Source organism: Monodelphis domestica, chromosome 3 (genome assembly GCF_027887165.1).
Source record: "Monodelphis domestica isolate mMonDom1 chromosome 3, mMonDom1.pri, whole genome shotgun sequence".
Taxonomy (NCBI): Eukaryota; Metazoa; Chordata; class Mammalia; order Didelphimorphia; family Didelphidae; genus Monodelphis; species Monodelphis domestica.
The window spans coordinates 262,423,063-262,450,670 of NC_077229.1; the positions used below are offsets into that span (position 1 = coordinate 262,423,063).

At 37.0% G+C, this 27,608-nt stretch overlaps 1 protein-coding gene and 1 long non-coding RNA gene across 8 annotated transcripts in view; one reads left to right on the forward strand and one right to left on the reverse strand.

The window, feature by feature from the left end:
* LOC103101106 (uncharacterized) overlaps positions 1–25,729 on the forward strand; it is a 43,286-nt gene extending 17,557 nt beyond the window's left edge. The window contains exon 5 of the long non-coding RNA XR_464817.3: positions 22,489–25,729. This is a non-coding gene — a long non-coding RNA (uncharacterized LOC103101106). The remainder of the gene's footprint in view (positions 1–22,488) is intronic.
* LRRC30 (leucine rich repeat containing 30) overlaps positions 1–27,608 on the reverse strand; it is a 126,395-nt gene that overhangs the window by 75,197 nt on the left and 23,590 nt on the right. The window contains exon 1 of one of the 7 annotated variants that reach the window (XM_056823680.1): positions 14,669–14,792. The exons of 5 other annotated variants lie outside the window; for them this stretch is intronic. The gene's annotated coding sequence lies outside the window, so the exon portion shown is untranslated. Of the gene's footprint in view, positions 1–1,327; positions 1,400–14,668; positions 14,793–27,608 lie in introns of those variants that run through there. One more of the 7 variants, XM_056823681.1, reaches the window with a different exon arrangement.

Below are 27,608 nucleotides of genomic sequence, written 5' to 3' on the forward strand. Positions count from 1 at the left end.
CTCTGGTGAATATTGAGTTGGAATAGAAAAAAGTATATATATATATATATATATATAATATGTTTCTCACTGTGTATGTCATCTTTACAAAACTGAATGAGTTAAACAATAAAAAATAAAGTTTATAAAAAATAAATGCGGAAAATCAGAAATAGCTTTTATTGAATATATCCTTTATTGAGCACACTGTAATCAAAATGATAATGAATAAAGGGCCTCGAAAGAAATTAGTCAAATTTAAATGGAAACTAAATAACCTAGTCCAAAAGAATTACTGAACCAAAAATCATGTTAGCAATAGAAAATATCATCAAAGAAAATTACAAAAATAAATCATTCCAAAAATTCTGGGATGCAGCCAAAGTATTCCTTCCTTAGAAGAAATTTAATATTCAAAATCACTTTCATCAAGAAAAGAGAGAAAAATAGATAAATAAGTTGGACATTCAGAAAATTAGAAAACCAATAAAAAATTCCCAACACAAAAATGGAAATCCTGAGAATAAGTAAAGGATTAAGCAACTTGAAAGCAAGAAACAATATTTGAATTATTAAGCAAAACTAGTTAGCACAGCTAATAAAACAGATTAACTTTTAGCTAATCTGAACATTGAAAGAGAAACCGAATTACCAATATCAAGAAGAAAAATTCACAACAAAAGAAAAGGAAACAAATTTTCTAAACTATTAAATTATAGGCTAACAAAATTTTAACATAAAATGATTGAATATATACAAAGAAATCCTAAGAAATATAGCAGTACTAGATAAACCAATAAATATCGTCATTAGCAGGACCGACTAAGAACAAAAGATCTAGAAGCAAATGTATATAAAAGGATACTGTTCAAAACCTAATGACCTCAAATACAGGGATAATGACTCAATGTTTTTTTGACACGGTAGGAAAAATGGAAAGCAGTTTGCCAGAACTCAGATTTACACCAATATCTGACACCATATTCAACAAAAAAGTTTCATATAGATATGTGAATTAGGTATTATAGTTCCCATTACAAACAAATTGGAGAATCAGAAAAGATTTTTCACAAATATGAAGAGGGAAAGAGTTCTTAACTTTAAAAAAGAATATAAAGAGAATCACAGGTGATTAAATGGAAAACAGCTCTGATGGTTTACTGGCAGACCACAATGGGCAACTTTCTCAAAGATTCTTCATTCAGCTGAAATAACTTAAGATGTCTTAAATCTATATCATATACTTATTGAGTGTCTTTCTCTTGCTATAGTTAAGTAAATTTCCTATTGCTGTCAAATGACCTAAGATTGTCTCATTTTATTCCAATATGGAATATAAACTACTGACCTGGAAAATGGCTTGGGTTAGGTCTATCCCAGAACATATTTTATAGCCATTTGCAATGGCAACGAGAAAAAGGAAAATGGCAATTGTTGGAGAGGATGCTAGAAGAAAGAAATATAAGAACTATTTGTTAGAATGTGAATGGTCCAACCATTCTGGAATACAATCTGGAACTAAATCCAAAAAGTAACAAAAAATGTGAATACCCTTTGACCAAATTATAGACTTATACCTGTAAACCTTTAAATTTATACCTTATTAACTCTAGGCTTATACTCAAAGGAGATAAAAAAGAAAGGAAAGAAAATATATATTTTAAAATATTTATAATAGCACTTTTACTATAGCAAATAAATAAAAACTAAGGAATTGGGGAATGGCAAATAATCTAGCCATGAAATATTATTATTGTAAGAAATAGTACACCATAAGAAAATGCAATGATGAGATATATATTATCCCATGCATGAGAAAATCCAAAAGTTTTAAAGAAACCAAGAAATTTTTATATAAAATGATTTAGAGTAAGGTCCACAGAAGCAAGAGTTTAACTTATGTAACACCAATGTAAAGGAAAACATCTTTGAAACACATAAGAATTCTGATCAGTAGTTACCAACCATATCTTCATGGGACCCACACTTCTTGACAGAGAGATAATGGCCTAGAGTATTTTCTAAGCCAATTGGTTTGTTTGCATTTGTTAAAGTGTTATATGGGAAGTTGGCCTATGGTTGTTATCAGTCATTATCCATCATCATGATCATTTTTTGATGGAGAGAACTGGAAGGAGGGGATAGTAATAATCATGTTTCAAAAAGGTAAGAAAGAAAGGAAGGTCAATAAAATAATTAAAGAAAATGTATAGAAGATATCAGAAAGTTTCAGAGAGCAATATAGACAGGTAAGGTAGCCTTGGAACTAATTTGCTGAACTGAATATGTACTTTAAAAGGGCAATCTGGTCTTAATGCAACTCATTATTTATTATAAAATGTTTTTCCTATTCTTGGTATTTATATTTATTCAAGTATATTTGTTTTTATTTGTTTATTTCGTTTTGGGGGCAGTAAAGGTGTTATGGTAGACAGAGTGATGGACCTAGATTGGGGAAGACGCAGCTTCATTAGTTCAAATCTAGCTTCAGATGACATTGGAGAGATTACTTACACCCTGTTTGTCTCAGTTTCGTCTTCTATGAGCTAGAGAAAGAAACAGCAAAATATCTTTGCCAAGAAAACCACAAATGGACCCATGAAGAGTGGGACACAACTAAAAACCACTAAACAACAGTCAAGATAATAAATTCAAATTCAAAATAATAAAAAAATTGAAACCAAAATAACATTTTTAAAAGAAAGCACCAAATTGATAGCCGTATCTTTCTCCTTTCTTTTTGATTAAATTTCATAGAGGTTTTTAACTGTTAAAACACCTAGGGTTTATTTGTTGCAGCCAAATGGTTATTCCAGGTTCCCTTCATCAAGTGACAGGAGGAAGGAGGGATAGGCAGCTAAACAAGGAAGCCTGATCTCATTAAAAAGTGGGTAGGATCCCTGAGGGTTGCATGCCACCAATAACATTTTTCCACTCTAATGAATTTACAAAACGAAAAATCAAAAACCATATTTTTGAAGTTATAGAAAAATACAGATTGCCTTTAATTTGTTCAGCTAGTGCTGAAAGTTTATCTCCTAGCTACATTAGACCCAGTAACACAATAAAACATATATTTACTCAAAATATATGAGATGGACTTGGGAGGAGTAATGCAGGGGGTAAAAGGGGAGATGTAAAAACAAAAGATAACAATAAAAGTTTATTTTTTGAACAGAAAGTCAGTGAGAAAGATTGAATTCTGGTCACCATTTCAATGGTGTAGAAAAAAGCAATGAAATTATATGTGGCAAGCAATGAGAACTTAAGATGTTATGTTTCATCTTCAGTGGAAGGAAGGAAACAGTCCATGAGAAGAGCTGAAAGTTAGAGTAGTGAAAGGTAAGTCAGAACACTGAAAAACATGTTGACATAACATTGTCTTTTTTTAGAACAGTGTTCAAGGAAGGGGTGTGTGTGTCTGTTCAAAAAGGCCCATTTGAAATGGACTAACTGCAGATTAGAACTTCCAAATAAAGCAAGTGTCACATAGTTGGACAACTCTTGCTTACAAAAGCCAAACAAATTATTTTTAACCAGAAGTTACTAAAGGCCGCCTGAAGCAGGCTTTCAAAAATCTGAGTTCTGTGTTGTTCAGTTGTTTCAGTCATTTTTGGATCTTTGTGACCCTGTTTTAGGATTTTCTTGACAAAGTTACTAGAATGGGTTGCCATTTCCTTCTCCAGTTCATTTTATAGATGAAGAAACTAAGACTAACAAAGTAAAGTGACTTGCCCCAGGTCACACACCTAGTAAGTGTATGAGGCTGGATTTGACTCTGTTGACTGAGCCACCTAGCTGTCCTATGAGTTTTCCACCCAAGGTTTATTTGGTGTTACTTTCAGGAAGCTAGAATTCCTATACACCAACAACAAGCATATGTAATTGCTCACAATGTGAAAGGCTCAGACTTATTCTTGGGGATTTCTCATTTTTTGTAAATAGATTCTACCCAGAAAATTTAGGGAAGTCACCAAGAGATCCTATTTCATATAATGACACCAAGTGCCTTTGTGGACATGAAAATTAAAATAGGAGAGTTTTATTGAAAGACTGAAGCAAACATAATCAAACTATAAAATAGGAACCCTTCATTTATTAACCCTCTCCCTCACCTTAATGTCTTGACTTGTGTATGCAATGGATTTAAATAAGGCGGAGTTAAACCAATTCCTCAGCCTCACTCTCTTCCAATCATTAAAGTCCAGTGGCTGGACAAAAATCAGAATTACTAGCATTAATGGAGTAGATCACCTTGGTGTGTTAGATGTCTGACCAAGCTCTAAGCTTTCGTTAGTTACCTTCATGGCTGTTGGCACAAATTGTGCCTGTCCCACCCAATCTGCTGGGAGATGCCTTCATACACTTGGAATAGGCATCATCCCACAGTTCACTAAGAGGTTTAAAGCCTGTGAGCTACCTCCAACCTGGTTTAGTCTATCTACCAAGATGGTTTTCCTCTGCGTGTGTGTGACTGCTAGACATGCTACAGTTTCTTGAAACCACAAGAGAAAACCAAGATGTTGTTGTATGACTTGAAGGGAGGCACAAAAGACATCTCTAACCTATTCTTCCCCCACCCTTCTCCCATAGGGATTTAAATTCCTGCCAGAAGGGGAAGTAAGAGATGGAGCTAAAAGTTTGGTCACTCTGCTCTCCTCAGAAAGAAAGGAGGTATGGGGCTAGTATTGTCTACCTACTCCCTTAAATATTGTTTGTTTAGGAGATATGGTTTTCAGGTTCAAGCATAACAGTTGATTAAAGTTTTCTTTTTTTTTTTTTTTTTTTTTTTTTTTTTTAAATATATTTTATTTGGTCATTTCCAAGCATTATTCGTTAAAGACATAGATCATTTTCTTTTCCTCCCCCCCCCAACCCCCCATAGCCGACGCGTAAGTCCACTGGGCATTAGATGTTTTCTTGATTTGAACCCATTGCTTTGTTGATAGTATTTGCATTAGAGTGTTCATTTAGAGTCTATCCTCTGTCATGTCCCCTCAATCTTTGTATTCAGGCAGTTGCTTTTTCTCGGTGTTTCCACTCCCATAGTTTATCCTTTGCTTATGAATGGTGTTTTTTTCTCCTGGGTCCCTGCAAGTTGTTCAGGGACATTACACCACCACTAATGGAGAAGTCCATTACGTTCGATGATACCACAGTGTGTTTGTCTCTGTGTACAATGTTCTCCTGGTTCTGCTCCTCTCGCTCTGCATCACTTCCTGGAGGTTGTTCCAGTCTCCATGGAACTTCTCCACTTTATTATTCCTTTTAGCGCAATAGTACTCCATCACCAACATATACCACAGTTTGTTCAGCCATTCCCCAATTGATGGGCATCCCCTCATTTTCCAGTTTTGGGCCACCACAAAGAGCGCAGCTATGAATATTTTTGTACAAGTCTTTGTGTCCATTATCTCTTTGGGGTACAGACCCAGCAGTGCTATGGCTGGGTCAAAGGGTAGATATTCTTTTGTCGCCCTTTGGGCATAGTTCCAAATTGCCCTCCAGAATGGTTGGATCAGTTCACAGCTCCACCAGCAATGAATTAATGTCCCTACTTTGCCACATCCCCTCCAGCATTCATTACTTTCCTTTGCTGTTATGTTAGCCAATCTGCTAGGTGTGAGGTGATACCTCAGGGTTGTTTTGATTTGCATCTCTCTGATTATAAGAGATGTAGAACACTTCTTCATGTGCTTGTTAATAGTTTTGATTTCTTTATCTGAGAACTGCCTATCCATTTCCCTTGCCCATTTATCAATTGGAGAATGGCTTGATTTTGTGTACAATTGATTTAGCTCTTTATAAATATGAGTAATTAAACCTTTGTCAGAGGTTTCTATGAAGATTTTTTCCCAATTTGTTGTTTCCCTTCTGATTTTAGTTATATTGGTTTTGTTTGTACAAAAGCTTTTTAGTTTGATGTAGTCAAAATTATTTATTTTACATTTTGTGATTCTTTCTATATCTTGCTTGGTTTTAAAGCCTTTCCCCTCCCAAAGGTCTGACATGTATACTATTCTGTGTTTACCCAATTTACTTATGGTTTCCTTCTTTATGTTTAAGTCACTCACCCATTTTGAATTTATCTTGGTGTAGGGTGTGAGGTGTTGATCTATTCCTAGTCTCTCCCACACTGTCTTCCAATTTTCCCAGCAGTTTTTATGAAATAGTGGATTTTTGTCCCAAAAGCTGGGATCTTTGGGTTTATCGTATACTGTCTTGCTGAGGTCGCTTTCCCCCAGTCTATTCCACTGATCTTCCTTTCTATTTCTTAGCCAGTACCAAATTGTTTTGATGACTGCTGCTTTGTAATATAGTTTTAGGTCAGGGACTGCAAGGCCCCCATCATATGTGTTTTTTTTCATTATTTCCCTGGATATCCTTGATCTTTTGTTCTTCCAAATGAACTTTGTTATGGTTTTTTCTAAATCAGTGAAGAAGTATTTTGGTAGTTCAATGGGTATGGCACTAAATAGATAAATAAGTTTGGGTAGGATGGTCATTTTTATTATATTGGCTCGTCCTATCCATGAGCAGTTAATGTTTTTCCATTTGTTCAAGTCTAGTTTTAGTTGTGTGGCGAGTGTTTTGTAGTTGTGTTCATATAGTTCCTGTGTTTGTCTTGGGAGGTAGATTCCTAGGTATTTTATTTTGTCTAAGGTGATTTTGAATGGGATTTCTCTTTCTAGTTCTTGCTGCTGAGCTGTGTTGGAGATATATAGAAAAGCTGATGATTTATGTGGGTTTATTTTGTATCCTGCAACTTTGCTAAAGTTGTTGATTATTTCAATTAGCTTTTTGGTTGAATCTCTAGGATTCTTTAAGTAGACCATCATGTCATCCGCAAAGAGTGATAACTTGGTCTCCTCCTTGCCTATTTTGATGCCTTCAATTCCTTTATCTTCTCTAATTGCTACTGCTAGTGTTTCTAGTACAATGTCAAATAGTAGAGGTGATAATGGGCATCCTTGTTTCACTCCTGATCTTATTGGGAATGCATCTAGTTTATCCCCATTGCAGATGATATTAGCTGTTGGTTTTAGATATATACTGTTTATTATTTTTAGGAATGACCCTTCTATTCCTATGCTTTCTAGTGTTTTTAATAGGAATGGGTGTTGTATTTTATCAAAGGCTTTTTCTGCATCTATTGAAATAATCATGTGATTCTTGCTAGTTTGCTTGTTGATGTGGTCAATTATGTGGATGGTTTTCCTAATGTTGAACCAGCCCTGCATCCCTGGTATGAATCCTACTTGATCATGGTGAATGATCCTTCTGATCACTTGCTGGAGTCTTTTTGCTAGTATCCTATTTAAGATTTTTGCATCTATATTCATTAGGGAGATTGGCCTATAGTTTTCTTTCTCTGTTTTTGACCTGCCTGGTTTTGGAATCAGTACCATGTTTGTGTTGTAAAAGGAGTTTGGTAGAACTCCCTCTTTGCTTATTATGTCAAATAGTTTGTATAGTATTGGGATTAACTGTTCTCTGAATGTTTGATAGAATTCACAGGTGAATCCATCAGGCCCTGGGGACTTTTTCTTTGGAAGTTCTTTGATGGCTTGTTGGATTTCAATTTCTGATATGGGATTATTTAGGAATTCTATTTCCTCTTCTGTTAGTCTAGGCAGTTTGTATTTTTGTATATATTCATCCATTTCTCCTAAATTGGTGTATTTATTGCCATATAATTGGGCAAAGTAATTTCTAATGATTGCCTTAATTTCCTCCTCATTGGAGGTGCTGTCCCCCTTTTCATCTTTAATGCTGTGAATTTGCTTTTCTTCCTTCCTTTTTTTAACTAGATTGACCAGTACCTTGTCTATTTTGTTTGTTTTTTCAAAGTACCAGCTTCTTGTCTCATTTATTAAATCAATAGTTCTATCACTTTCGATTTTATTAATTTCTCCCTTACTTTTTAGGATTTCTAATTTGGTTTTCTGCTGGGGGTTTTTAATTTGATCGCTTTCCAGTTTTTTCATTTGCATTTCCAATTGATTGATCTCTGCTCTCCCTTGTTTGTTAATATAAGCATTCAGGGATATGAATTTACCTCTGATTACCGCTTTGGCTGCATCCCAAAAGGTTTGGAAGGATGTTTCGCCATTGTCATTTTCCTCGATGAAATTATTAATTGTTTCTATGATTTCTTCTTTAACTAAACGGTTTTGGAGTATCATATTGTTTAATTTCCAATTGGTTTTAGATTTGGTTTTCCATGTACCATTACTAATCATTATTTTTATTGCCTTGTGATCTGAGAAGGCTGCATTCATTATTTCTGCTTTTCTGCATTTGTGTGCTATGTTTCTGTGACCTAATGTATGGTCAATTTTTGTGAATGTGCCATGTGGTGCTGAGAAGAAGGTGTATTCCTTTTTATCCCTATTTATTTTTCTCCATATGTCTATTAATTCTAATTTTTCTAAGATTTCATTCACTTCTTTTACCTCTTTCTTATTTATTTTTTGATTTGATTTATCTAAATTTGATAATGGTTGGTTTAAGTCTCCCACTAGTATGGTTTTATTGTCTATTTCTTCCTTCAATTCTCCTAGTTTCTCCATTAGAAATTTGGGTGCTATATTATTTGGTGCATACATATTGATTAATGATATTTCCTCATTGTCTATAGTCCCTTTTAACAAAATATAATTACCTTCCCTATCCCTTTTGATCAGGTCTATTTTTGCATTGGCTTTATCAGATATCATGATTACCACTCCTGCCTTCTTTCTATCAGTTGAAGCCCAGAAGGTCTTACTCCATCCTTTAATTCTGACCTTGTGGGTGTCAACCCGCCTCATGTGTGTTTCTTGAAGACAACATATGGTAGGGTTTTGGATTCTAATCCATTCTGCTATTCGTCTACGTTTTATGGGTGAGTTCATCCCATTCACGTTCAAAGTTATGATTGTCATTTGTGGACTCCCTGGCATTTTGATTGCCTTCCCTAATTCTAACCTTTTCTTCTTCGGCTCTACCTTTTAGTCCAGTGATTTACTTTGAAACAGTCCCCCTTGTCCCCTCCCTTGATGTTTCCCTTTTTAGTCCCTCCCTTTTTGTTCCCTCCCCCTCCCCCCTCTCTTTCCCTCCCTTTTTGTTCTCCCTCTCCCCCTCCCCCCCTTGGTTTTCCCTTCTTCTTACCCTTGTTGGGTAAGATAGAATTCAAGATCCCAATGGATCTGGAGGTTTTTCCCTCTCAGAGCTGATTTCCCTGAGATTGAGGTTTAAGTAACCCCCCCCCCCCTCTTCCTCTCCTTCTTATAGGAGTTTTCTTCCCCTCCCCTTCCCATGTGAATCTTTGTGTGAGAATGATTATTCTATTTGGTCTTTCTTTACCCCCTATTTATACATTACATTTTCCCCACATGTTAGTATATATAGGTTGATATAAATGTAGTCCTTATAGAAGAGAGTTTGAGTAAAAGAAGAAGATAACATTTTCCCCTTTCCTTAATATTTACCTTTTCAGGTATTCCTTGCTCTTTGATTTTCGGTATCAAACTTTCCACAGAGCTCTGGTCTTTTCTTTGCAAAAAGTTGGAAGTCTTCTATTTTGTTGAATGCCCATACTTTCCCTTGGAAGTATATAGTCAGTTTTGCTGGGTAGCTGATTCTTGGTTGGAGACCCAGCTCTCTTGCCTTTCTGAAGATCATGTTCCATGCCTTACGATCATTCAGAGTAGAACTTGCAAGGTCTTGGGTGACCCTGATTGGCATTCCTTTATATCTAAATTGTCTTTTTCTGGCTTCCTGTAGGATTTTTTCTTTTGTTTGATAGCTTTGGAATTTGGCAATTACATTCCTGGGAGTTGTCTTTTGGGGGTTTAGTGTAGAAGGTGTTCTGTGAGCTCTGTCAGTGGCTGTATTGCCCCCTTGTTCTAGAATCTCTGGGCAATTTTCTTTGATTATATCTTGTATCACCATGTCCAGTTTGGTGTTTATTTCTGGCTTATCTGGGAGTCCAATTATTCTTAAATTATCCCTTCTCCCCCTATTTTCCAGATCTATCACCTTGTCGGTGAGATATTTTATGTTCTCTTCTAATTTCTTGGTATTTTGGCTTTGCTTTATTGATTCTTGCTCTTTTACACGATCGTTGTCTTCCAGCTGCCTGATTCTGGCCTTTAAAGCCTGGTTTTCTTTTACAGTTTGGTCAAACTGGTTTTGTAGATGCGTGAATTTCTTTTGCATTATTTCCAGCTTTTCCTCCCAGAAGGCTTCCATCTTTTTGGTCATTTCTGATTCAAATTCTTCATAGGTTTGTGGAGAGTTTCCATTTCCTTTGGAAGGTTTTGGAGCATTTTCTTTTATATTATCTTCTGTCTGCTCTGTATTTTGTATTTTGGCTCCATAGAATGTGTCCAAAGTCGCCCCTTTCTTCTTATTTTTCTTGGTATTTTGGGGCTTCTGTGGTTCTGTGGAGTTTGTCATCTCTGAATGTGGAGGATTAGTTTTTCTTGTCTCTTTCTGGTGTTCAGAGGCAGTCCTGGGCAGATAGTTCTATGGGCTTTCCCTGGGTTAAACTGAATATGCCTCACTGGAACTGGAATGGAAGGGTCGGACCACGAGGCCACACTCTCCCCCCGGCTCGCTGTTTCGTCGGCCTGCGGGGGGATGGGCTGCCGCTTCCCCAAGCTCCGAGAGCACAGACTTTCACTGAGACTTGGATAGCAGGATCCAGCCCGTGAGGCTGTCTTGCCCGCCCTGAGGGTTGCTGTTGTTTTGACCAGCTCTTTGCAGCGGAAGCCCCAGGCAGTAACTTTCACCGGGACTGTAGAAGGCCCTGAGGGTTGTTGTTTCCGAGGACCCTGCTCTCTGAGCCGGCCGGGCTGCGGCTTCCGGGAGCCTTGGACTCTGCGCTCCTACCCCTGAGGTCCGAGTGATCTCGGGTTCTGGCTTTTAAGGGGAGCCGTACCTTTTGAACCGGGTCCAGGTCCAGGAGGAGGGTTCCCAGGGTCTGTGCTGTTGATCGTTTTGAATTTCGGCGCCTTAGGAGCTTATCGTTTGAGATTGGTCGGGAAGGGTTTTCCGGAGATCTGAGCTTTAGCTTTCTCTAAGCCGCCATCTTAACCGGAAGTCCCCCGATTAAAGTTTTCTTAATGAGTATCCACTTACATCCAAGACTAAACCCCTCTTTTCCCAGCTCTACCATGAACACATTTAGTAAACAGCAAAGAAGCCCATTAATCCAAGTCAATAGCAAAACCGAAATCAGAAAAATTGAAGAATAAAATACAGAATACAAAATTTCCCCCCAGGAATTAGCTCAACCAAGGGAAAGATATACCTCCAATGGGAAGGTCTCCAAAGTGTCTAGTGTAGCAAGCTGGGAGTAGAGACAAGATAAAACCACCAGCTTTTCTTGTGTTGGCTTCTTCCAGAGTACTTTCCTTTCAGCACCCTGAAGTTGAGGTTGGAATCTTCCATCTTCTCTTCCAAAGCTAGAAGCCACAAGTTTTCCCAAAAGACGCAAACAACTCAAAGAAAACTAAAATGCTCACTAAATCAAGCAAACCCTCATGCAAAAAAATGAGGAGAGTCCCCTGCCAATGGGTTTTGGAACTTGGATGAAATATATAATAAATTCCACATGTTATTTTCAAAACCATCTTATTTGTATTCTTTCTAAACTTCCTTCTGTTCTCTTCTGTGAATTTTTAAAAATGTTTCAATGGCCTTCTTTCTTTTTTTAGCATCATTATTTCTAAATTCTATTTCCTCTCCAAATTCCTCATCCGCAATTAAAAGCAGAGGGGGGAAAACCCGTGTGACAAATACACAGTTAAGCAAAATAAAAATACCCAGTGGCCATATCTAAAAGTGAATACCTTTTTCTCCTTTCTGAGTTCATCACCTCTGTCAGAAATAGGGAAACTTGATTTCTCCTAGATCTTCTGGAGGTATAGTTGGTCACTGGTTCAGAATTCTTAAGACTTTCAAAGTTGCTTTTTTCTTTACAATATTGCTAAGTAGTTCTCCTGGTTCTTCTCAGTCACCTTTAATCAGTATATACTACTCAATATTCTTTGAAATAATCTCATTATTTCTTACAATGCAATCATATTCTGTTATGTTTATACAACATTTTTTTTGCCAATCCTTTCCTCCTTAGATGTCAAGTCCTTGATTTTCTCTTTCCCCCTTTTAAGTCCTCCCTTTAAGAAAAGCAAATTTGTTTTGTTTGAAATTATTCTTGTCCTTAATCCCCCTCTCACCTTACCTTCCTGTAATGTTTAATTCTTGTTTGCATCCTTTTATTTACATGTTCTCTTCCCAATTAGAATGTAACCTCCTTGAAGAGAGGGTCTTTTTTGGCTCTTTTCTTGAATCCCAAACTCTTAGCACAGGGCCTGCACCTAATGAGTAACTTAATACTTATGTATTGCCTAACTGACAATGTGAGTCTGGTATGAAGTAGGAATCCAGACTAGACCTTAATTCAAATATTGACTCTGCTACTTTTTAATTTTTTTTCCAGATTGCATGTTGATATAATTTTTGCTATTTGTTTTCTGACATTTTGTAATTCCTATTCTCTCCCTAAGGAGGCAGATAATATGATACAAATTATACATATATTATCATAGAATACATATTTTTCTGTTCATCATGTTATGAAACAAGGCATATATTGCTTATACTAGAGAAAGTTTCAGAGAGGAATTAAAGTGAAGAATGATGTGCTTCAATCTGCATTGATATTCACTCTTTCTATAGCAGTAGATATCTTTTTCCTTTATAGGTCCCTTGGAGTTGTCCTGGATCCTTGCCTTATTGATAATAGTTGATCAGAATTAATTCACTCACAGTTGATTATCATATATTATTGTTGTTACTATGTACAATGTTCCCTTGGTTCTGCTCACTTCACTTTGCATCACTTCGTATAATTCTTTCCAGGGTTCTCCCCCACCCCCCATCCCCCCAATCATCTTGTTTGTCATTTCTTATGACACACTAGTATTCCATTGTAATCATATAACACAACTTGTCAAGCCATTCTCCAATTAATGGACATTCCTTCAGTTTCCAGTTCTTTGACACCACAAAAAGAGTCTCTCTAAATATTTTAGAATATATGGTGTCCTTTCCTTTTTCCTTGATCACCTTGGGAAATAAACATAATAGTGGTATTGCTGAATCAAAAAGTATACATAATAGTCCTTGGGTATAATTCCACATTTCTCTCCAAAATGGTCAGATCAATTCACAGTTCCACCAATAATGTATTGATGACCCATTCACCTATATCCCCTCCAATATTTCATTTTGCCCTTTTAGCATTTTAGCCAATCTGATAGATGTGAGATATCGCAGTTGTTTGGATTTGCATTTCTCTAATCAATAATGATTTAGAGCATGTTTTCACATAGTTATATATACTTTTAATTTCTTATTCAAAAAATGTCTATTCATATCTTTCCACCATTTATTAATGCTGCTTATTAACTTCTTTGAGCCAGTAACTTCTAAGCTTCAGTTTTGTCATCTATAAATGGGGAATATTAATACTTGTGGTGCCTGCCTCATAAGGTTATTGTGAGGAGGGGAGAGAATGAATATAATTATAACTAGCACATTTATTTATATAATGCTTTAAAATTTCCAAAACTCTTCACATCTATTATCTCATGTGATCCTCCCAACAACCCTGTAAAATAGGTTGTAATATCATTTTAATTTTACATGTTTAACCCAGATCAAATTGCTTACCATTTCTGAGAGGGTGAAGGGAAGGGAAAGAGGGAAGGAGACAATTTGGATCTCATAATTTTAGAAAACAAACATTGATATTTTTATTATATGTATTTGAAAAATAAAATATCTTTAAAAAAAAAGATTATCCCCATTTTATAGATGAGGAAGCCAAAGCTAAGAAGTTAAACAACTTGCCCAGGGTCATACAATCAATGTTTCAGGTAGAATTTGAATTTATTTCAAGTCCAATACTCAATTGATTATATCACCTATCTGCCTATAGTTATAAGACTTTTACATACAAATGTATAAGGAGGGGGTCTTCCTGGGAGAAAAACTAAAATATTTAAATGTCAGAGAAGATATTCAAGACAAGGTTACTTATACTGGGCAAAAAACATATTTATGTCTACCTCCAAGCTATCTGTAGCTACTTTTTCTGGTCAAGAGTCCAAAAGATACTGTTTTGAGAGGAGAGTGAAGAAATGAAGAGGATAAAAAGTTGATGACTTTTGTCCTGTTTCTTCCAGTAATAAAATGAAGCTGCTTTTGTTCTCTCTCTGTCTGTCTCTCCTCCTCCCTTCTATTTCTCCTTCTTCTCTCCTCCTATTTTTCTTCTCCTCCCTTCTCTCTCACCCCTCTCCTCTCTTCCCTCCCTCTTTATTATCTTGGTTATAATACACGGTCAGAAAATAAATATTTACTAAGTGGCTACTATGTACCAGGCACTGTGCTAAGAGTTGAAGATATAAAAAGAGTCAAAAGACAGTCCCAACTTTTAAGGAGATTATAATTGAATGAGAGAGATAACATGCAAACAGATATATACAAAGAAAGCTATATATAGGATAAATAGGAAATAATTAACAGAGGCACTAAAATTAAGAGGGAATGGAGAAGATTCCAGTAAAAGATGGGATTATAGTTGGTAAAGGAATCTGTGGAGGTCATTGGACAGAATGGAGGAGAGAACACTCACCAACTATACGATGTGGCCAGAGAAAATGCCCCAAACCAAGAAATGCAATATCTTGTTCATGGAATAATCAAGAGGTCTGTGCCACTTGGTGGAAGACTGTGTATCAGGAAGTAAGATGTAAGAAGTCTGGAAAGGCAGGAGGGAGTTAGTTTATGAAGAACTTTGATTACCAAAAAGAATATTTTATGTAAATCCCTAATTGTGAATCTACATCCCCCAAATTCATTTTGTGGACTCTACCCAAAGTAATCCACAAGCTTGTACAACAAGACCCAACTCTCCCAAGGTCCTCCCTAATTAGCATGCATTTGAAAGGAGAACAGAGAAAAAAGGTTAAATGAAGTAGGCAGGATCCAAATTTCTGCCTTTGTTTTGCAAATCTGCCAGAAACAAAATTCCTGATTCATTTGGTACTGAATTCTGATTAGTATAAACTACTACTCTGTCCCATTACAAGATAAAAAAAATCTAGTGATCTTTTCTCAGGCCTTTTATGTTTTCTAATTTTTCTTTAAAGAAAATTATAGACCAATCTCCCTAATGAACATAGATGCAAAAGTCTTAAATAGAATACTAGCAAAAAGACTCCAGCAAGTGATCACAAGAGTTATTCATTATGATCAGATGGGATTTATACCAGGAATGCAAGGATGGTTCAATATTAGGAAAACCAACCACATAATTGACAATATTAACAAGCAAACCAACAAAAATCACATGATTATCTCAACAGATGCAAAAAAAAAGCCTTTGACACAATACAACACTCATCCCTATTGAAAACACTAGAAAGTTTAGGAATAGAAGGGCCTTTCCTAAAAATAATAAACAGTATATATCTAAAACAATCAGTAAACATCATCTTCAATGGGGATAAACTAGAAGCATTCCCAATAAGATCAGGAGTGAAACAAGGATGCCCATTATTACCTCTATTATTTAACATTGTACTAGAAACACTAGCAGTAGCAATTAGAGAAGAAAAAGAAATTGAAGGTATTAAAATAGGCAATAAGGAGATTAAGCTACCACTCTTTGCAGATGATATGATGGTCTACTTAAAGAATCCGAGAGAATCAACTAAAAAGCTAGTGGAAATAATCAACTTTAGCAAGTTGCAGGATATAAAATAAACCCACATAAGGCATCAGCATTTCTATATATTTCCAACACATCACAGCAGCAAGAATTAGAAAGAGAAATTCCATTTAAAACCACCCTAGACAATATAAAATACTTAGGAATCTATCTGCCAAGACAAACACAGGAACTATATGAACACAACTACAAAACACTTTCCACACAATTAAAAATAGATCTAAATAATTGGAAAAACATTAAGTGTTCATGGGTAGGATGAGCTAACATAATAAAAAATGACAATCCTACCCAAACTTATTTGCTTATTTAGTTCCATACCTATTGAACTAATAAGAAACTTTTTTACTGAATTAGAAAAAGACCATAACAAAGTTCATTTGGAAGAACAAAAGATCAAGGATATCAAGGGAAATAACTTTAAAAAATGAAAATGAAAGTGGTCTAGCAATCCCAGATCTCAAACTATACTATAAAGCAGTGGTCATCAAAACAATATTCTGGTTAAGAAAGAGAAAGGAGGATCATTGGAATAGATGTGTCAGCAAGACAGTCTATGATAAACCCAAAGATCCCAGCTTTGGGGACAAAAATCCACTATTTGATAAAAACTGCTGGGAAAATTGGAATACAGTATGGGAGAGATTGGATTTGGATCAACATCTCACACCCTACACCAAGATAAAGTCAGAATGGGTGAATGACTTGAATATAAAGAATGAAACTATAAGTAAATTAGGCAAACACAGAATAGTATATATGTCATATCTTTGGGAAAGGAAAGATTTTAAGACCAAGCAAGAGTTAGAAAAAAATTACAAAATGTAAAATAAATAATTTTGATTACATTAAATTAAAAAGCTTTTGTACAAACAAAACCAATGCAACTAAAATTTGAAGGGAAGCAACAAATTGAGAAAAGATCTTCATAACAAAAACCTCTGACAAAGGTCTAATTACTCAAATTTATAAAGAGCTAAATAAATTGTACAAAAAAATCAAGCCATTCCCCAATTGATAAATGGGCAAGGGACATGAACAGGCAATTTTCTAATAAAGAAATCAAAACTATTAATAAGCACATGACAAAGTATTCTACATCTCTTACAATCAGAGAAATGCAAACCAAAACAACTCTGAGGTACCACCTCACACCTAGCATATTGGCTAATGTGACAGGAAAGGAAAGTTATGAATGTTGGAGGGGATGTGGCAAAATTGGGGCATTCTATTGCTGTGGAGTTGTGAATTGATTCAGCCATTCTGGAGGGCAATTATGCCCAAAGGGCACTAAAAGACTATCTTGCCTTTTGATCCAGCCATACCACTGCTGGGTTTGTACCCGCAAAGAGATAATAAGGAAAAGGACTTGCACAAAAATATTCATAGCTGCGCTCTTTGTTGTGGCAAAAAAAAAAAAATTGGAAAATGAGCGGATGCCCTTCAATTGGGGAATGACTGAACAAATTGTGGTATCTGTTGGTGATGGAATACTATTATGCTCAAAGGAATAATGAACTGGAGGAATTCCATGTGAACTAAAACTGTCTCTAGGAATTGATGCAGAGTGAAAGGAGCAGAACCAGGAGAACATTGTACACAGAGATTGATACACTGTGGTACAATCGATTGTAATGGACTTCTCTACTAGCAGCAATGCAATGATCCAGAACAATTCAGAGGGATTTCTGAGAAAGAACACTACCCACATTCAGAGGAAAAACTGGGATTAGAAACACAGAAGAAAAACAACTGCTTGATCATATGGGTCAATGCAGATAGGATTGGATTGCAACAAGATTAGGAAGGGCTGCATCCAACTCAAGATTTAATTATTTGAGAAAATGTCCTTCAACAGACATGTGCAAAAAGAGGACAGACCTCTGGATGGTCCTAAGTCAAGCTTGAGCCACCATTGGCACATGTGAGACACAGGAAGTGAGGTATAGAACAGCCTCTGGAATTCTGGGACTTCCTGTGGAGAGGGCTAGAGTTCAGTTTGATCCTGGAGCTTGAGCTTGGAGGAGCCCCGCAGACAGCTTTCCTTCAGACCAGTCACGTGAGGGATATGGACTGACCCCTTTCCCTGCCTTGGCTCTCCAAGGCCTTAACGCCCGCTTTGGCTCAGACTGAGCCAGAGTGGTTCTGAGTTAAACTCCTTTCCTTCTCTCCCTCTTTCCTTCTCTCCATCTCTCTCTCTCCCTCTAATATTTTCTTCCTCCTGTTGTAATTAAATCACCATAAAAATTTGGCAGCTGACTTGGGTATTTTATTATTTGGGATTTCCTGTGGCGACCATTTAATTTTAGATTTTTTCATTCTCAACCATAATTTTCACCCTTTACACCATTTTACAGATGAGGATTTGAGGTAAATAGGGTTAAGTGATTACCAAACTGTGTGATTTAAAATAGTTGAGGTCTTAAACTGTAGTGTGTTAAAATGCTGGAAGATATAAATTTTAATAGATATAAGAGAGGGTGAGTAAATTTGACCGCAGAAAATATGTTTCACTATAGTGTCTTGGTTTTTAAATCAAATATAAGGTGGTCACCAGGGAAATATTCCCAATTATTCAAATACCCATGTCAACTGAGTTTATAGAGATTTTAATTAATACAAATGTGGAATTAAAGAAAAGAGAGAAAGAGAGAAAAAGGAAATAAGTGTGAAGGGCCTTAAGCCAACATGGCCTAGACCTGAGTCTTAAGAGAGAGAGATCAGTCAGTCAGTCTTTTAACACTCACCACAAAGTCTGCCTAAGCAAGTATTCTAGTGACACCAGGCCAGCATCATCTCAGCTGCTTTCACCAGCTCCCTCCTCCATCTGAATGTTTCAGAATCAGTCCTTCCTCAATCTGAATGTTTCAGAATGCGTTCTCCTCAATCTGAATGTTTCAGAATCACCTCCTCAATCTGATGTTTCAGAATGACTTCCAACTCTTCTCTGAGCTGTTATTTTTAAGGGCAAAATCTCCTATGTCACCTCCCCTAAGTTCTTCCATCTACCAATCACTGTAGATGTTTTCCAAAAGACAGCCCATTTTGAATTCACAGCTGAGTAGATTAATCTCTTTAGTAAGTCAGAAAAAAAATGCTGCTGTGTCGACTAATTTCATTAAAAGAAAACCTCTGAGTAAGTTTTCACCTTTTAGGTCTAAGTAGTTTACAAGTTGCCCCACCTTTATAGGCACTTAGCATCTCATTGTATCAATTCCAAAAACAGGCATGGCTCAAAGAACTCCTTTCCTTTATAAGTATGGTTTTCAAGTACTTTCATTGTTTAGCAAGGAGTTTTCTGCCCTAAAGCATTCTTAAGTACGGGTGGAATAGAGGTCCTCCCATAGCAAGGAGTTTTCTCCCCTAAAGCAGTCCCAAGTAGGGATGGGATAGAGATCCTCCCATAGCAAGGAGTTTTCACATTCAAGTAGAGTTCTCACTATCTGGTAGGGAATTATTTCAAGTAGGGAATTGGTGGATTCCTCAATGTGGAGTAAAATTTTTAACATTCATAAGTCTGTGAAATTTTAAGGTTTACAAAACATAGCTAGTATGTATCTGAGGCCAGATTTGAACTAATAAAGATAAGACTTCCTGATTCTAAGTCCAGGGCTCTGCATTGTGCCACCTAGTTGCCCCACACGAGACATAAATGCAAACAAATCTCTACAAAGTAAGCTATATATTGGATAAGTAGGAAATGATTAATAGAAAGAATTAAAGAATACTTAACAAAATATGACAGTCAGTGTGGGGTAATTTTATATCCATCCATCTCATTTTCCTCAGTAGTCGGTCCTATTCAATTTTAAGCTTCTTGAAGGAATAAGGACCACAGCTATATTTCATTTTCACATTCCTCTAATACGCTTAACACAATACCCTGTGCAGAGAAGTTGCTCAATGAATATTTGTTGATTGACTATGCCCCACCCCACCATTGGATGGTATCCTGACTAGCTATCTAAGTTGCCCATCTCCTTGGAAGCCAATTAAACTTTCATTAAATGCCTACCATGTGCAGAGCACTATGTCAGGGGTTGGTGATATAAAGACAAAAAAAATACAGTTCCTGACTTCAGGAACTACATTCTACTGACTAGTACCCTAACCACCCCTATCATTCTACTCTAGAATAGAATGATTCTATTTTATATCAGAGCCGACCCATGAGGCTAGCTGGCCTGAGAAAGTCATGTCAATAATATGTAGCCATTTCTGTCTCCACGTTCACATTTAGGAGAAGTTCAAGTGTGATTGGGTTGTCAGTTCCAAAAATAGCCAGAAGACTAAAAAATGATGTTGATCACATTTGGAGTCTGTCTGCAGAGTGGATGGTATCCTGGTAAAAGGGAATGACATCCTCTAATTAAGCATTTATTAGGACTACCTATTGCAAAATGACAAATTGATTTAAACTAACATTGGTTCCAAGACAAAAAGGAGTGCTCAAAGGAATCAGTCTGTTTGCACTGTAGACTGGTGTTTACCAAAACTGAGGTAACTCCGTTCATTATGGAATACGTGGTACATCAAGGCAGGACTTATGAAAGCTTTTCTGTGGGCATAAGCTTCTGTAGCAAGAATACATAAATACAGCAGAAGCTGGTTTGGGGATAAATGGATGAGTAATAGTGCCACAACTAGTGCGACAGTCAGTTTGTATAAGAGCATCCTTAAGTGGACCAAGCTAATGGTTTTAGCATGACTTCTCAAATCAAAAGGAAAAGGCTGAGTGGGCAGCCTAAGGAAGACCCATAATGATGAGGAAAAGATCATGGGCTGCAGCAGAGCACATTACTCAACCTTTCAAGAAAAAAAGGCTCAGGCAGTCAGGTTGAAGAAATGCCCTTATATATAGATTACAAAATATTTGCCTCAGATCCTAGACAGAAATTTGAAATCAGAAGTCATAGTGAGTCCTTTATGACAAAAAGGAAAAAAAAAACAAAATTTATCAGTGGTGAATTTTTTATTCTCTAAAACTTAATTACTGTGTTGAAATATAACTAGTATAAATTGAATATGTATCTTGATAGTGAGAGGAGCATGTAAAATTCTTGAAGGAAGTATGAGAGGGTAAATAGACATCCAGGGTAGCATAGCATAGTGGATTAAGAACTGATATTGGAGTGGAGAACACCCGAGTTCAAATCCCATCACTGACACTAGCAGTATGATGTTGAGCAAGCTCTATCAATCTTAGAAATTTTCTAGTGGTGACATCTATTATCTCAATGTTGGGTTGTGATCTGCCTTGCTGAGAGAATTCTGAATAGGGAAATCCTAAAATGATAAAAAAAAATCCCAGATCTTGCTCATAAAAAAGGTAAATTAAATTAATATACCCTGCTTCTTTACTATATTATACATAGCTTGAGTAACGCTAATGATTGTGAACCTGCTGTTTAATTGGGAGAAGGCATTGTATGGAAAGACTATTCTGAGGTGGTAACTGTGCCTGATACTTTAAAGCATCCGTCTCCTGGGATTTGTAGTAATTGGTGGGTTGGAAATGTTTGTTTCATTCCAGCCTCTATTCACGTAATAAATTTGACAAAGTATTGTACTGGAATGTGCTTTACTAGCTCGTGGGTGCAAGCTTTGGAATAAAACATGATGGAAAGGTACAAGTCACAGTTTGAGGGAATTTTCCTCTGTGAGAAGCAAAGTACACGCTACTGTAGCCACAGAGCAGGGAGTTATTAGCTGATTTATTGATCAAGCTGGGCAATCACTGTAAATCCCTAAAAGAGGAATTATTCTGTGAGCTGTTTAATGAAGTGTGTGTCATTCCCTGAAAACCGAATGTCAGACTGAGTTGAAAGAAAGTTTTCCTGTCCTGCAATAAGCCATCCTTATGAATTCTCCAATTTCTAATGAATGATCTCAGCATGACTGCAGTTTATGCCTGCTCCTTCTCTTTTATTGTTCTCCTGTGCCTCAAATATAGCCAAGAATGAGTCAAGACTCAAGAATTGCTCCTCATTTTGAAATAATACTGGGGTGAATAAATGGATCTAACGGAAAAGAGAGAATATGGAATTAAACCTCTTTCTTTACTACTAACCAGCCAAATGCCTGTGAGAAAATCATATAATCAGAGCCTCAGTTTTCTCATTATAAACCTGGGATGTCACCTTGCCCTGTGCCAAAGAGCAGCATTTTCAGGGTTGGAGTGGTATTGGGTAGATATTAAGCTCTTCAAGAAAATGAAGTTAATGAAAGCATTATAATGTTGTATTACTACATTACCATGTTATATAGGGAAGCTAGGTGGCAATAGTGGATATTCTAGAGTCAGGAAGACTCACCTTCATGAGTTCAAAGCCAGCCTCTTACTAGCTGTGTGACTCCTGGTCAAGTCATTCAATCCTGTTTGCCTCAGTTTCCTTATCTGTAAAATGAGCTTGAGAAGGAAATAGAAAACCATCCCAGTATCTTTGCTAAGAAAACCCCAAATGTGGTCATGAAGAGTTGGACATGACTGAAAAGACTAAACAACAAAAATATCATGTGCATGTATGATGTTAGTATATAACTTATATTACTCATAACTAATCTTTATTTCTAGACACTGACTATAGAATCCATTCCATCTTGTAGACTGGGTTTCTTGCACTATAGGGATCCTCTCTTTTATCTGTGTTTTCCATTGCTCTTATAGAGCTATACAGAAATAGAGACTGAACTTTTATCTATATTTTCTATTGTTCTTATAGAGCTGGAGAGAAATGGAGGATAGACTGGCCTTTGCATTCACTGGCATGGGGAAGTCCCGGATGAGGAAATGTCCTTAATCATTTTAGGTATGGACTTTCTCTACACCCTTAGAGAGCTTCCTGGAGCACTAAGAAAGGAAGTGACTTGCCCAAGGAAACTAATCAGTATGTGCTTGAGGTGGAACCTAAACCCAGTGTTTCCTGGCTTGAGTTTGACTCTATCCACTAAATTATTTATGTCTTTGGTGCGAATCTTAATACAGTGACTGGTGCATAATATGTGGTTAATAAATGCAAATTGACTTATTCCTGAATAACATCTATGCAGAAAGTGTCTATAGAAGCACTTAGAGACTCAGTTGCAGTTGTCATTGCCAATGCCATCTGGTCAGGGTTAGCAATAGTGCTGGTCTACATAGTTATTCTATTCCTCTGCATCTTCAGAGTAAATGATTTATTCTCAATATACTTTTCCATTTTATAAAGGATTCTGCATGGGTCTATATGATAGTTGTTTTTTTAATTGCCTTGAAACTTAGTTTTCAAAAATCATTAGCCCCAGGAAAATTTAGTTTGGCAAAAAGAATTTCCATTGGCCCCACTGATGCATACCTAGACTTTCTTTCCTCCTTCTGTCACTTTCTAACATCTGTACCTACTCATGTTATTTCCACCAAGTAAAGATAAGAACTAGAGAATTATACCATTTCAGGGTGGGAAGAATCTTCAGTGACCATTTAATTAAACTTATACTTGAAAGAGATTACTCTACAGCATCCCCCCAAAGTAGTCATTCAGTCTTTGCTTATGTACTTTAGGCAATCTCATTATATAGTTCTTGTCTTGGTTTCCATAGATGTAGTTAACAGGGTCCCCAGAAGAACAACCTTCATTTTACTCCACAGAAAATTCAGAGAATTTAAAGGTCTCAGAGACTTCATAACAAATGCATCTCCATCCCATTAAAAAAAGAGGCTCACAATAGTGTACAAAGTATTGGTACAACTCTCTTCCCTATCTAGAAATTCCCATTTTCCACCAAGTATATAAAGACTCTCTGTACTCAGTGCCATCTCTTGGTTTAGACTTTCATCAGAATAGAACTGAGGGGGAAACTAGGTGGCTCAGTGGATTGAGAACCAGACCTAGAGATGAGAGGTCCTGGATTCAAATCTGGCCTCAGACACTTCCCAGCTGTGTGACCCTGGGCAAGTCACTTAGCCCCCATTACCTAGCCCTTACCACTCTTCTGCCTTGGAACCAATACGCAGTATTGATTCTAAGACCGAAGGTAAGGGTTTAAAAAAAAGAATAGAACTAAATCTGAGGTCAGCAGCAGAGCCAAATATTTCAGTGAATCTTTCTCAGGGGTGTATATAATCCCTTATCTTCCTAACATCACCCTATGATTTCGAGTACCCTCAGAAGGAAAACAAACCTAGGGTTGTTAAACAATACCAAAGCATTCTAACAAGCCCTTTTTTAACCCCACTGATACCTGCAGAGACATTCAATCCTGTGGTACTACACTGAGGGACAGAAGGTTGGTTGTCCTTCATACTCAAAGAGGACCAGAATGACATCACTGCTGATGCCTTTTACTGCTTACATAAATTGGATTTAAGTGAGGCAGAGTTACATAAAGTCATCGGCCTCACTCTCTTTTCCAGAGCCATGGCCAGGGATGCAGTGGATGACCTTGGTTTCTCTGATGTCTAACCAAACCATCAAACCCACTTCCACTATCTTCATGGCCATTGGAACAAATTCTCTTCTACACCTGTTCTCATCTACACCTACCACTGGGGGAAATCTTCACATGTCTGGAGTAGACATCCCTCTAACTCACCAATGATTGAGACCTGCCAATTACCCTCAATCTGGTTTAGCTTGTTTTCTGAAATGGTTTACCAGGTTGTACCTGTTGCACGTGCTTTAGCTTCTTGAAGCCACAGGTGTAACCTGTATAGCAGATAGAGACCAAAGGGAGAAAAATAGCCCTGAAAAAGCCCTCACACCAGAGGTACTAGTCTTCCCTGAACACTCCATACACTCAGGACTACTATATAAGCAAACCCAACTCCCCTTCTCACTGAACCCATACTATATTAATAACTCACAGAAATAGTAAATGTGAAATGGTTTCTCCTTATGTGTCATCCTTAGGCTTTTGGCTATTTTTCCTCCTCTAGAAACCATCTCATTCTCTAAGGAACATACTGCCCAATAAATTTCCCTTCTCAATAGAAAGGTGATTTCCTGAACTCTTAAACTTGATATTATGCACAAGGTAATTCAGAAACAATATCACTCCTGTTTTTGCCATTTTTTTACCTTCACCCATTTGTTTTCTACCGTGCTTTTACCACTGGATCCTAGATTTCTTCATGTGAAATGCTACCCTACCCCAACATTACCTTTTTACTTGTAATTATTTTTTTGGTATAAACTATACATTTCCTGATCTATGTTCTAGTCATTGGCCTCATCTCATCATGTCTCAATGACACCAAAGAGAGCAACTCAAATTTGCTTAGTAGAATCCCTAGATTATCTTGCTGCCTACACTCTGGTCATTTGAGTGTAACTTGAGCCCCAAAGCACATTGTTTATGATGCTTTTTCCTTAATGGAGACCAAGGCTTTGAGCCTGGATGAGGGGCAGAGTAGAGTGACAAAAGCTGGGGACAAAAAGAGATCCAGTCCCTTCAGACCCTTAGAGCTCTTTCTCTTCTTCAGGGGCTTCTGGCTTCCATCTTTGAGAGAGAGGATGGATGATGCCAACCCATTTAAAGTTGTTGAAGGGAGGAAAAGGCTCTGGAAAGAAAACAACAGGAGAGGAGCAAACAGTCCCCATTGTGTCCCTATCCTCACCTTACTAGGCTACAGACATCAGGAAATTTTCCCTTCGGGCAAAGCCTGCATCTCTCTCATTTGAGCTGTTACCTCACTCCCAATAGGAACTCCTAATATATATTCTCTTATGTATACTTTCTTTGATTTTTGTTTTGTTACTGCTTTGGATAAATGATTTCTTTCCTATTTGCCATATGTATTCATTGTGGAAATGTTATTTGATGGTCATGGAACTTGAGTTCACTCCTTCCCCACTAAGAAATAGCAATCATCAATTTAACTCAAATCTGAAAACTACATCCCCTAGAATAATTTTAAGAAAGCCTTTTATTGTTCAGTCTTTTCAGTAAGGTCTAACTCTTCATGACCCTATTTGAAGTTTTGGTTTTTTTTGGCAAAGATACTGGAATGGTTTCCCATTTCCTTCTCCAGCTCATTCTATAAATGAGGAAACTGAGGCAAATAGGATTAAGTGACTTGCCCAGGGTCACAGAGCTAGTGCTTGAGGCCAGATATGGACTCAGAAAAATGAATCATCATTGCTATGTATTTCACTCCAGGTCCAGTACTCGATCCATTGGCCCCACCTAGCTGCCCCTTTAAGGGAGCAGATAAATATAATTCTAGCCTGGTACCTACCCTCTGTCTCTGAGAGGAGCAGAGCATTCCTCTGGCCCTAACCTCCTGTTTTTCTTCTTGTAAGAATCAGTCTACCTTGGAGAAGGTGGAGGGAAGAGGAGGACAAAGAGGAGGAGGAAGAGAATAATGAGGAAGGAGAAGAAAGAAGAGGAGAAGGAAAAGGAGATGTTAGAGATATATCTCTATCCCTCTTCTCCATCACATTCAATACTATATGTGAGGGATAACCTTGCTACATGATAAAGACATTTGAGGGCCTAGATTTTATCACAGGCTCCTTTTCTTGGTTTTTGATCCCTTTTAACTTCTGACTCTCTCAAATGTGACTTTTCTTCTATTTTTGTGCTATTCTCTAATAGCATTTGACTTAGAGGATATACCTAGGCAGTTTTCTCCCTCCCCTTTCCTTTTCAATTTGAAGCATCCTTTTTCAGACCAGGACAGATTTTTCAGTTCTGAGTCTATAGCCTTTGGCTATACTAGCTGACAGCTAGTGACAACATAGCCATAGCCACATTTGGTTTGGGTGAAAATGAAGGTAAAAGTAGGCCTTTGCTCATATTCTCACTCTGATTAATGAGCCATTAGACAGTCCTATTCATAAGTGACCAGCTCCTGAGGAGGTTGTTGAATCTTTGAATTGCATAATCTGCCTCTTAGGTGGCAAAGAGCCTGGTAGTTTTGCATGTATAGAAGGAATACTTCCCTCTCTAGCTATAATAAATCACAGCTGATTTGAGAAAACCAGATCTTGGGGACCATTTTTCAGATCCAATGTTTTCAGCTCCAATTCACCAGATATTACCATTTTTGAGGCAGTTTATCTAGTCTTTGTCCTGAACACAAGACCTGTATCACCAACTTCCCCATGGGAAAGTTCCATCTGTATCTTCTCTTAGTACCTCACACTCCATCATCCTTCTTCCCAACTCTTCCACTCCCATATGTCTGCTTTGGTTTTTTATATCTCCATGTCCATTTTACAGTGGCTTAAAACCTCAGAATTGGGTCTAACCCTTCCTCTCTCTTACCCTAACATCCAGTTGAAAATTTTTCTTAATGTTACCTATGAGACATCTCTTGTATCCCCTCTTTTTCATTCACAATCCTCCCACACATTGAAATCAGTTATGCCTTCTCACTTGAACTATTTATTCTAAGAGCCTCAACTGGTATCCCTGTCTCTATAATCACTCTTTAGTCCTTCGTGCAGTTAGTTGTTTAACCCCTCTCCCAAAGGATAGGTCTGATTATCACTTTTCATGTTCAAAAATGTAGTCATTCCCATCAAATGTGATAGACTTTGCTATTAATAGCAATATAATGATCCAGGACAAGTCTGAAGGATTTATGAAAAGGAATGCTTTCCACATCCAGAGAAAGTATGGAGTATAAATATAGATGAAAACATGATTTTTTGCTTGTTTATTTGGGTCTATATTTTAGGGTTTGGTTTAAAAGATTATTCACTTACAAAAATGAATAATATAGAAATGTTTTGCATAATAATACATTGCATGAGCCAGATTGAATTGCTTGTCAGCTCCGGGAGGAGGGAGGGAAGAAGAGAGAGAGATCACATGAATCCTAAAACTTTGGAAAACTTATGTAGAAATTTGTTATTAA